This window comes from Dermacentor silvarum, chromosome 2 (genome assembly GCF_013339745.2).
Source record: "Dermacentor silvarum isolate Dsil-2018 chromosome 2, BIME_Dsil_1.4, whole genome shotgun sequence".
NCBI classification, from domain to species: Eukaryota; Metazoa; Arthropoda; class Arachnida; order Ixodida; family Ixodidae; genus Dermacentor; species Dermacentor silvarum.
This window is the reverse complement of record NC_051155.1, coordinates 197,791,135-197,802,317: the sequence shown is the minus strand read 5'-3', so window position 1 is coordinate 197,802,317 and position 11,183 is coordinate 197,791,135.

Genomic DNA, 11,183 nt, shown 5'->3' with positions numbered 1-11,183 from the left:
GAGCCGCCGGAGCAAAAGGCACAGTGCATCACGGCCGACCACCGTCACTTTTTGAGCACTGCATATTTTGTCGGGGATCAGCAGCAGACGAACAAGTTCACTCAGATCCCGTTTCTCGAAGCGGAACTGTTGTCGAAAGAACATCGACTCCACTTGGTCCACATCGAGGAGTCCGTTGCACGAGCGGTATCGCAGCAGCTCGCTTTCACGATCGCGCCTTATGCGGTATTCTATGTCGTCAAGGCTGCAGTCACCTTTCAAAAGCCACCGCTCGCGGGTTGTGAGCATCAGATCGTCTATTTCTTGGCATGAAAGAGTAGCCAAAAGGCGGCGATTCCCCAAGATCCTTGACGGCATTCTCTTCCCTTGCTGCTGCTCGCCTGAACACAAAATTGGCGCGAACGGCGCGAAAAAGCTTGGCTTGTCTCGTGCCTTGACTTGTGGCAACCAATGTTGGCTATACGAGTTTATTGCTTAGGTACTAGATGGCGCCAAGTAGCACTCCGAGGCAAGGGTGTTGACGCTTAGGCGCGCTCCACGTTTCAGATGTTGCGCGCGGTAAACTAATGCTCTGGGGGACAGCCTCAACCGTATACAACGTACGTAGCGCGCCGCACGTTGCGTACGTACTGTCTAGCGCGCGCTAAACTAAAACTGTCTAATATCACGGCAGCGTGAAAGAAAAAGAAGAGTGGCAGCTGTTGTGCACCAAGATTCCAGCGTTATCAAAATGTACTTTAAGCAGTTTTCCTTTTAAGTACAGTGCCTTCCAGCATTTATGCGCAGAATACAAAGGGGTGCCAACCCTCTTCATAATGAGTTCCAGAATACCTGCAATACTGGTGCTGACACTTGATGTACACTGAACGTCCGCAATGAAGAACCGAAGAAGAAAAGCGATTGCTAAAAGAACACGTCCGGCGCCTATCGATGCACCATGGCGGCGCACTTTGTTCCAGCTAACGAGTTGCGAAATGAGTTTGAGAAATGTCTGTTGTTTCATGATTAGGAGATGCTACAGGTACGATCAGATTAATGAAAGCGCTAAGAAGGAGTTATTTAAAGAGAGGGTGCTAATTGCGATGTTCTCTTAATATTTGAAATAAAGTGTACCGCAAATAAGACCTCTTCCGCATTTTTTTTTCCTTCAACTTTTTCTGGGATATGAATGGCCTGCAAGTGGCACATCCTGGTACCCTTAACATTCCAAGCAGTGTTATAGGCCTGTGCCTCTAATCTGTCTCCATAAGCTCAACGACCACTTCTTATCGCTGGATTCTTATCCTTATTATAACATACAGGTAGTAATCCAGAATGGACTGAACATGATCATGAATCACGTGGTATGTAGAAATACTGGGTTGTAAATGCAAACAACGACCTACTGTAGTGCGCACGCTGAGGCTTGCCACTCGCCGCAGCTCCTTTAAATGGCAGACTCGGAAACTTGACAGGCCCGCCTATGGTGAACTCGCTGCAATGGCGACCGTCGGTAGCTCCACAATTCCGGTATAAAAGCGGCGCCTATAGAGAAATGGGGCACGCTCTTCCTTTTTCTCTGTGTGTGCGTATACACATGCGGTACTCGCAGCCTGGGAGCGTATGCAGACGGAACTGACGAAGAACAACAGTAGGAGTATTTAACGTGAACGCTGAATTGATATACAACAATCTGGCGCAGCGAATATCACATCCGGGCGATTCGTCGTTTGCTGACACTTTTAAAGAAACGGATGCCACGTGCCGGCTGGTATCTTCCCCAGTTCACCTCCGGACGAGTTTTTGGCTTAGATTCTTTTAGCAAGCTACGGTACTCTGAGTGCATCGCACCGGGCAGGATTTCCGTTGTTTAGCAGGCCGGTTCCTTCTTTTAATTAATTGACCCACACACAGTGTTACAAGGTACTGCTCGCTGCGCGCACCTCTCTCTAACATCACTTTTTTTTTTCTTTTTTTGTCTGGTTGTTTCAACAATGTTGCAGATGGTTCCCTAGTGCTCCTCTGATCAGGATTTCGAAAAGTTGGTCTCTATCAAAAAAAATAAAATAAAGAGTTGGTCCTACCACGCTTTGCACCAGGTCATTGAAGTCACCTATGAGATTGCCCTACCCAAACCTACGGCGCTGTCTTCGCGCCCACAGAGTGACATCGTTCATGTCATTCGACTCAAGCCACGTAATCTAGACCCCGGTACTCCTCCAGTCCACTACATTTTCAGGCATGGAGTGGCACCTAACACCGGCACAAAAAATACGCTTCCGAGAGCATGTGGGGCTATACTAGTTCTGGTGCAACGAAATTAGGAAGGCCCATTAAGCTTCAACAAAATCACTCCCTCATCAGAGCGGGAATTGGCCTCCCTGGTGCAGTATTCGGCCACTACCTCCCTCATGACTCTTGCAATTAACCCATGACCCTCAGTCCCCAGCAAGCTGCGGAGCACCTGACCAAAGAGGCGGTCAGACCTGCGACGTGGCAGAGGGTGCTAAAAATCTCTGGGTCCGGACAGGCCGCCACTGGAAACTGAATCTGGCAACGTGCAACACGAGCACCCTCTCGAGTGACGCTAGCTTAGCAGGGCTATTTGAGGAACTATCAGGCATTGCCTGGGATATTATCAGCCTTAGTGACGATAGAAGAATTGGTGAGGCTTATAAAGTCCTGACTAACGGCCACGTCTTCTGCTACAGAGGTCTTCCAGATAAGAGAGAATTCGGAGTAGGATTTCTAGTCCATGAGGACATAGCAGGCAACATTGATAAAATCTACACCATTAATGAGAGGGTAGCAGTCGTCGTAATAATGCTGAATAGGAGGTACAGATTGAAAGCCTACGCCCCAACCTCCAGTCACGATGATGAAGAAGTAGAACAGTTTTATGAAGGTGTTGAATTAGCACTGAATAAAGTGCAATCTCAATATACTGTAGTCATGGCTGACTTCAGTGCAAAAGTGGGGAAAAAGCAGGCTGGTTAGCAAGCAATTGGCAACTACGACATCAATTCTAGGAACACTAGAGGAGAGATGTTGGTACAATTCGCGGAAAGGAATAGACTCCGAATAATGAATATCTTCTTCACGAAGCGCAGCAACAGGAAGTGGACCTGGAAAAGCCCTAATGGAGAAACAAGGAACGAAATAGATTTCATACTCGCTGCCGATCCCAGCATAGTGCAGGATGTAGAAGTGTTAGGTAGGGTAAAGTGCAGTGACCATAGGTTAGTGAGGCCTAGGATTTATCTCAATTTGATGAGAGAAAGAATAAAATTAGTCAAGAAGAAACAGGCCAACCTAGACGCAGTGAGGGTAAAAGCAGACCATCAGGTTGGTGCTCGCGAACAAATATGCAGCTTTAGAACAGGCAGATGAAGACAACATAGAGGTAATGAATGAAACCGTAACTAGGCTGATCTCAGAAGCAGCAACTGTAATGGGACGTAAGGCACCAACGCAACCAGTAGGCAAGCTCTCCCAAGTAACAAAGAACCTAGCAATGAAACGACAAAGCATGAAAGTATCAAACTCAAAAGATCATATAAGATTCAGGAAGCTGTAGAGAATGGGTGCAGCCTGAAATCAGTGAGAAGAAAACTTGGCATAGGACAAGGCAAAATGTATGCACTGAAAGATAAGCAGGGTAATAGCATCAGCAATTTCAATGACATAGTAAAAGCAGCGGAAGAATGCTATACTGACCTGTACAGTACCCAGAGCAGCCAAGCTACTTTCATTCTATGTAGTGAGGAACAGGATACAGAGGCTCCTTATATAAGTAGCCATGAAGTTAGAAGGGCCTTGCAAGACATGACGAGGGGAAAAGCTGCTGGAGAAGATGGAATAACAGTCCATCTAATAAAAAATGGAGGAGATATCATGCTTGAAAAGCTTCCGGCCCTTTTACGCAATGCCTCACGACTACTTGAAGTCGTGAGGCATTGGGTATAAAGGGCCGCAAGCTTTGACCAGAAAGCTGTAAGTACGCCAACACTAGATTTTTCGATAAGAAGGGCGACGTTAAAGAATTGAAGAATTATAGACGCATCAGCTTGCTTTCGTATTGTATAAAATATTGACCAAGATAATTTCCAAAAGAATCAGGGCAACACTTGACTTCAGTCAACCAAGAGAACAGGCCGGCTTCAGGAAGGGATATTCTACGATGGATCATATCGATTTTATCAATCAAGTAATCGAGAAATTTGAGGTGTACAATCAACCTCTCTATATGACTTTCATAAATTATGAAAATGCATTTGACTCAGTATGTATGCCAGCAGTCATAGAGGCATTGCGTAATCTAAGAGTAGATGAGGCATACGTGAATATCTTGGCAAATATCTACAACGATTCCAAAGCTACATTGCTTCTCCCCAAGAAAAGTAGAAAGTTACCTATCAAGAAAGGGGTCAGGCAAGGAGGCACAATCTCTCCAATGTTATTCATTGCATGCTTAGAAGAAGTATTCAAGCTATTAGACTGGGAAGGCTTAGGAGTGAAGATCAACGGCGAATATCGCAGCAACCTTCGGTTTGCAGATGGCATTGTCCTATTTAGCAACAAGGGGGACGAATACCAAAAAATGATTGAGGACCTTAACCAAGAAAGTGTAAGGGTGGGGTTGACGATTAATATGCAGAAGACAGAGATAATGTTTAATAGCCTGGCAAGGGAACAAGAATTCAGGATCGCAAGTCAGCCTCTAGAGTCGGTAAAGGAGTAAGTTTATCTAGATCCATTACTCACAAGGGACCCTGATAATGAAAAGGACATTTACAGAAGAATAAAATTAGGTTGGAGTGCATACGGCAGGCATTGCCAAATCATGACTGGGAGCTTACCACTGTCATTGAAAAGAAGATTGTACAATCATTGCATTCTACCGGTTTGTGTAGAATGCAATGGAGCAGAAACATATGGGGCAGAAACTTAGAGGTTAACAAGGACGCTCGAGAATAAGTTAAAGACCACGCAAGGAGCGATGGAACGAAAAACGTTAGGTCGAACGTTAAGAGACAGGAAGAGAGCGGTGTCGATCAGAGAGCAAACGCGGATAGCCGATATTCTAATCGGCATTAAGACGGGGAAAAAGGAGCTGGACAGACCATGTAATGCGTAGGCTGGATAACCGGTGGACTATTAGAGTTACAGAATGGATACCAAGAGAAGGGAAATGCAGTCGAGGACGGCAGAAAACTAGGTGGGGTGATGAAGTTATGAAATTTGCAGGCGCAAGTTGGAATCAGCGCAAGACAGGGGTAATTGGAGATCGCAGGGAGAGGCCTTCGTCCTACATTGGACATAAATATATGATTATTATTATGATGATGATGATGATGATGATGATGATGATGATGATGATGATGATGATGATGATGACCTTCTGGCAAACGATTGAATTTTGTCGGATAAGAAGTGAATATTTGTGTTTGGGAGCTACTCGGCGTAGAGTAGCATATCCAAGGCTTCGTGCACATCTGTACTCGTGACTCCGTTCACGCTTGGCGCTATAACCTATCCCGCGATGCATTTTCTCATCTCCTACGCATTTTCAAAAAGTTTTCTCAGCCTATTGGATATGCGCCGTGTTGTATTCGCAAGCGTGGTAACATGATATAGTTATCACGGAGAGGCCACCACAATTCACGTATATAAAATTTTAGTCAGATTTCGTACCATAATTCCGAAGCTCACCTAAAGGAAGCATATGCATTTTGTTTTTCTTCCTTTGCTGCCCTCTTTTTCAGATTACCAAAAACTGTTTGATTTATGGCGATGTTTGCACTTATTGTAGTCAATAATTACCGACTACAACTTACAGGAAGCGCGTGCGACGTCCACTTACATTATTACTTGGTAGAGCAATAGCGCTGTACTTGATTAATGGCTTTATTTCAAACTTTATTTCTTTAATAATTGTTAATAACTAAAGGAAACGGGCGCGAGATTTATGCGCGGAAGCTTTTTGTAATGCACTATATATTTTTTTTTCATTTTTTTAGTTTTGACGTTATTGCTTGTAGAGTGCTGAGCAGTGCCAGTCGGAATAGCGCCGATTTCATAAACGTGGCGCTACGCACTGTACATACCAAGCCAGCTGTCCTTCTGAGACACTGGAATATTATGCTTTCACGGTGACAGTTTTCGAGGCAAAATGTCAAATTGCAAGCAACACAGGCTTGAATCGAAGGACACAATACCGGAACAGGTAAAATGGTATTGTGAGGCCAACGACGCTTTGCCTTAAGAGGCTAGGAAAGACACTATATTTAAGCCTGATGGAAGTATCGCAATGAAACGGCACACAAAAACGAATACGGGACACATACAAAGCGCTACATTTTCAACTGGGGTTCATAGGGAACACATGAAAACTTAAATATAAAACGGAACAGGCGAAAAGACAATAAACGAAAGAACAGTATCATGAGGCGTAAATGAGTTCAATCTCTTACTTCAGCAAAAATACAGACGCCTGGCTGAAGCACCTGTTGGCACCACAATATATGAGAAATACGGAGAGAGAAAGCGTTTATTACTATATATATATATATATATATATATATATATATATATATATATATATATACTTCTTCTATAATACACTTTGGTTATATCGCTCTTGAATGAAACGAACAACACTAAGCTAGATGCGAAAGTGAGAAAAGGCAAGGAGAGTGAAAGCAGGGACGTAAACTATTCGAGTGTCCAGTTTGGGGAGGAGAGTGAAAGCTGAGAGGTCAATCATATGGGTGCCCGGTTTGCCACCCTAAACTAGGTGTCAGAGAAAGTGTGAAAAAAAATGTCGCAGTTTCACCCGAAAGGCAAAGCATCAATTGCGATAGCAAATTAGCAGATAGGTATACGGAGTAAGGATTGTAGTTTTATCAGCTGTATAAACTTGGACATGTAACAGCACCAGCAACGCGCAGAACTGTTCTCGACGCCGTCGGCGTTTTATCCGCGTTCGCATCGAACGCGTGCGGCGTTGGTGACTGTTGCCGGCGCCTCTGGGGGCGGCTCGGAGGTTTTCGACGAGATCAGAACGGGACACTCGTCGAGCAGCGTCGGAAGTCTTTACCACCTTCTCGCCTCGCAACGTTTTTATATAAATACGCATTTGGTGCCTCAGCTGAACGTCGCCTGCCCTCCCTACCGCCCTCCCACGGCCTTTCGCGCGACGGACGAAGCCGCGTTTGCTCTATATATATATATATATATATATATATATATATATATATATATATATATATATATGGGGATTGTAAAGGAGGAAAGAGACGCATAATTCTGCAGCCCTTCAGGAAGCACGGCGCAGAACGCGTGTTTGCTCTCCGCCGTGCGTTCGCTCCCCGTTAAAGCGCGCGTCCCTGGCGCGCTTTCACTCCCACATACAGCATACCGCGCGCGGCGACGATTTCATCGCCGTTTGACGTCATACGGAACCTCACGGTGACGGCGACGGCACAAATCCGCTTTGAGTGTCCATATAATTGATATCGCAATAAAAGAAGCAAAAGGGAAAGAGTGAACAAGACTGCATCATAAGCTAGATGAACGCGTAGCTTCGATACAGAGTGTTATTCTTGGTTTTTTTAACGGGTAACAATTTTTTTAATCGCCTGGGGAATGTAGCAGAATTCTACTGCTTGAGCTGGGTTGCTGTAAGAGACGGATAGTATTTGCACAATAAATCAAAATGCACAACCAAAAAATTGCCAAATATTTGTTCATTTACGAATCGTAGCCGATGAATTCGCAAGCACGTCCGCTTGAAACGGTTGCTGAGGGTGGCATCGGTTTCAATGTGTGCGTTCCTAAAATTAGCGTCGAAAGAAATTGCTGTTTGAGTTATTTTTAAGCTAACTTTTTTTTAAGACAAGCGGAACAACAGTGACTTTGACCGCAAGTTTGATGACGCTTATCTCAAAACTAGTGCTAGTTTCAAAATTTGTTCCAAGATTAGGTGCCTTGACAACTTATTGGCTTCATTTCGTAAATTGCAATCCGTTCCTTCAAGTAACTCGTCATGTAGTTGCTTAGTAAAATTTTGTGTATTCAAATACGCATTTCGATTTCTTGTGCATGTAATGTCTGCCACTTCCAGTAATCTAGCTCAATTAGTATAGAGTAGTGCTTTGTATCACAGGCGATTGTTAAAAATTATGTTGCCTCTAAAAAACCTGGTTTAAACTTTTATTATTTTTGTACAATGCTATGTACCATTAATTCCAAGCAGGATAGGATGCATATTGATGCTAGCCAAAAAACGGGAAATTTGCTTTATATGTCAGGAATACGTCAACGAATATAAATATTTTGTCAATAATTAGTACAATAAATCGCGGAAAGCGAGCTCATACACTACTTTAAAGCTGGGGTGAAATTCAGGGTTATGAAAACCAGTGAGTAAGGGTTCATAATGAAGGTTTCAATCACTTGGTTTTAGCGAATATGTAGATCTTACAATATTGTTATTTTTATGGCGTGATGCATGAGCTAACTGCACGTTCCACTACGTTATCCTGTGGTTGTATACCAAGCTTTACATAATATATAATAAGCCTCAAGAGATTTGTGATTGGTGGAGAACGCTGATGGAGAAGAAATGAAGCTGAGACGTCGTGAATCAATAATATGTAAGATTTTAATGCATAAGAACTTACAACCAAACACTTTTCAAAATAAGTGAGAGTGAATGAAAGACAGAGCAATTTTGAGTAAACTTATCAAAAAAGCGACCTAATATGTAAATGGCAAATAGGTGACGGAAGATGAAAAGCAAGATATAAATTATCAAAATTTGTTCTTGCTTGCGGTCTTTTATAACGTGGTAGAGCTGCAGTTTTACGATAACATCATGTGCGAAAGCTGAAGCTTGAGAAGTTCGTTTCAGCATTTCGCCCTGACGCCTACTCAAGTGGGCAAAAAAAAATTTTTTTTACAGTCTCCCTACCAATTCATCCAGAGAATGCACGCATACCATCAACTATAAGGCGTATTGAAATCGTGAATGTCCTAATAATCGCTGCACTTGCAACAAAGTGACCCTTCCAGAGTCACTATATATATATATTGTTGCATCTACCAAACTTCCCGAACACAATGTGCCAGGAATTATAAGTAAATTGACATCAGAACGGATATGCAGGCAATCTGTCTGTACAAACTAATCATCTGTTCCTGCCTCTGCAGGTGATTATAACAATCATTATCACAGTTGTTGAGCCTTCGGGCAGGAAGGCTCAACAACTTTTTTTTTTTCGCAGTTTGCTCGTTTCTTTTTCTTCGTTTTTTTTTTCCTTTCTCCTTCTTCTTCTGCTTCTTTCTTTTTCTTCTTTTTATGAGCCATATGTAGTCAGAACCGCATCTAGAAAGATTGGTTTTCTCTGCTAGCATTCAATAAGTGAGAACCTCTAACGCAATTTGTGTAAATTCTCAGCTGATTTACTTAATACTAAAGAACATTCTAACCATGCGAGTAAAATTATCCTCTCACTTATTGACACAGTGGCATGGCAGCACCCGGCGTCATTTAAATCACCTCTCCGTAATATCAATGCCTACGATTTAACCCTCCCCCTCCCCTCCAGTACACTAAAAACCATTCCAGGTCACAAAACCGGCTGTGCCATCACACACGCACATATTTTAATGCCCTTTCGCAAAACATTATATATATATATATATATATATATATATATATATATATATATATATATAGAGAGAGAGAGAGAGAGAGAGAGGAGAGAGAGGTTAACGTGTCAAACACATACGTCTGCTTTTTTCCCTCTGTATTGCTTGTGAAAAGTCTGCCGGATGAGCTTTTTTTTCTCTGCAGCCATCCTAAACTGAAAATAGGATCGTAAAACAGGAGTGTTCTGTTTATTTGGTTCTCTGAGTGTCCACCGGATTCGGTCTAATAAAGCAAATCAAAATTGGTCTTAATATCTTCTTCTTGAATGCATTAGACATAAGAAAAAAAAAAAAAGGGGGGGGGGGGGGACAACCATTCAACCAAGGTTAAATGAGAGGCCAAGTGGGGAGCAAGAAAAAGAAAGTTCCGGCAATCCCTGCAGCTTCTCTGAAAACCGCAGCTCCTCTACGCTCATACGCAGGCGGTGGAAGTTCATTGAGCGACGTATATTGACACGACGGAAGCCGGCACTCAGGATACACCATGCCCGATTTATATACACGTGCTTTGGCGTCATTGCAGACTGCGTACTCATAGACGTACATTTATACATCCGGAGAAAGAGCCACAGTCATGAGCGTTAAATAAACAAATAAACGATAGCCATTGTGGCTGAAAAGTCTGGAAGTGTACGTCGGTAACTAAACGATGTACGTGTAAAGAAATCACGCGCTATTCCACTGCTGCGAAGGTGGATTACCAGCGAATAGTTTAGCGCGCGACATAGAACTGACACAGAATTTAGGTGAAAGCTATGAGCAAATTTTATTTCTCTTGAACGGCGACGGCGGTCATCCCGAATACACACACACACACACACACACACACACACACACACACACACACACACACACACACACACACACACACACACACACACACACACACACACACACACACACACACACACACACACACACACACACACACACACACACACACACACACACACACACACACACACACACACACACACACACACACACACACACACACACACTTTAATTTTGATCGGCGGTCTTGACAGGCGGCATACATTTCTGTGGAAGACTACGGCCACCTCGGGGAGCCGGAGGAAACTAGACACGCGCGACGGGACCGCCACGCCGTGAGAGTGGAAGGAAACTAGGCACACAAGTGCTTGGAACGACGACAAAGAAAGTGCGGTGCGAGCGTACACAAGGCCGACGTGGGTCTCACAGCGGCAAATCTTTGAGAAACCCTTATTATCTACCTGAGAGTCTACTGATTATGAAAATGGTGCCTGTTGGTAACTAATCTACTGAAAAGGCATATCCGAGGGACGAGACGTATACGCTTTTGCACAGAATGAAACGATTTTGCATCAAATTCGGGAGCTGAGTTTTTTGCACACGCAGATCTGTTGACAGACACGAAAAATTCACTGAACCCTAGCCACAAACATCTTCGCTGTAAAGAAAGACCTTCCTCGGAACAGGTGTCTTTAGTCACCGGTCTTCCTGTGCCT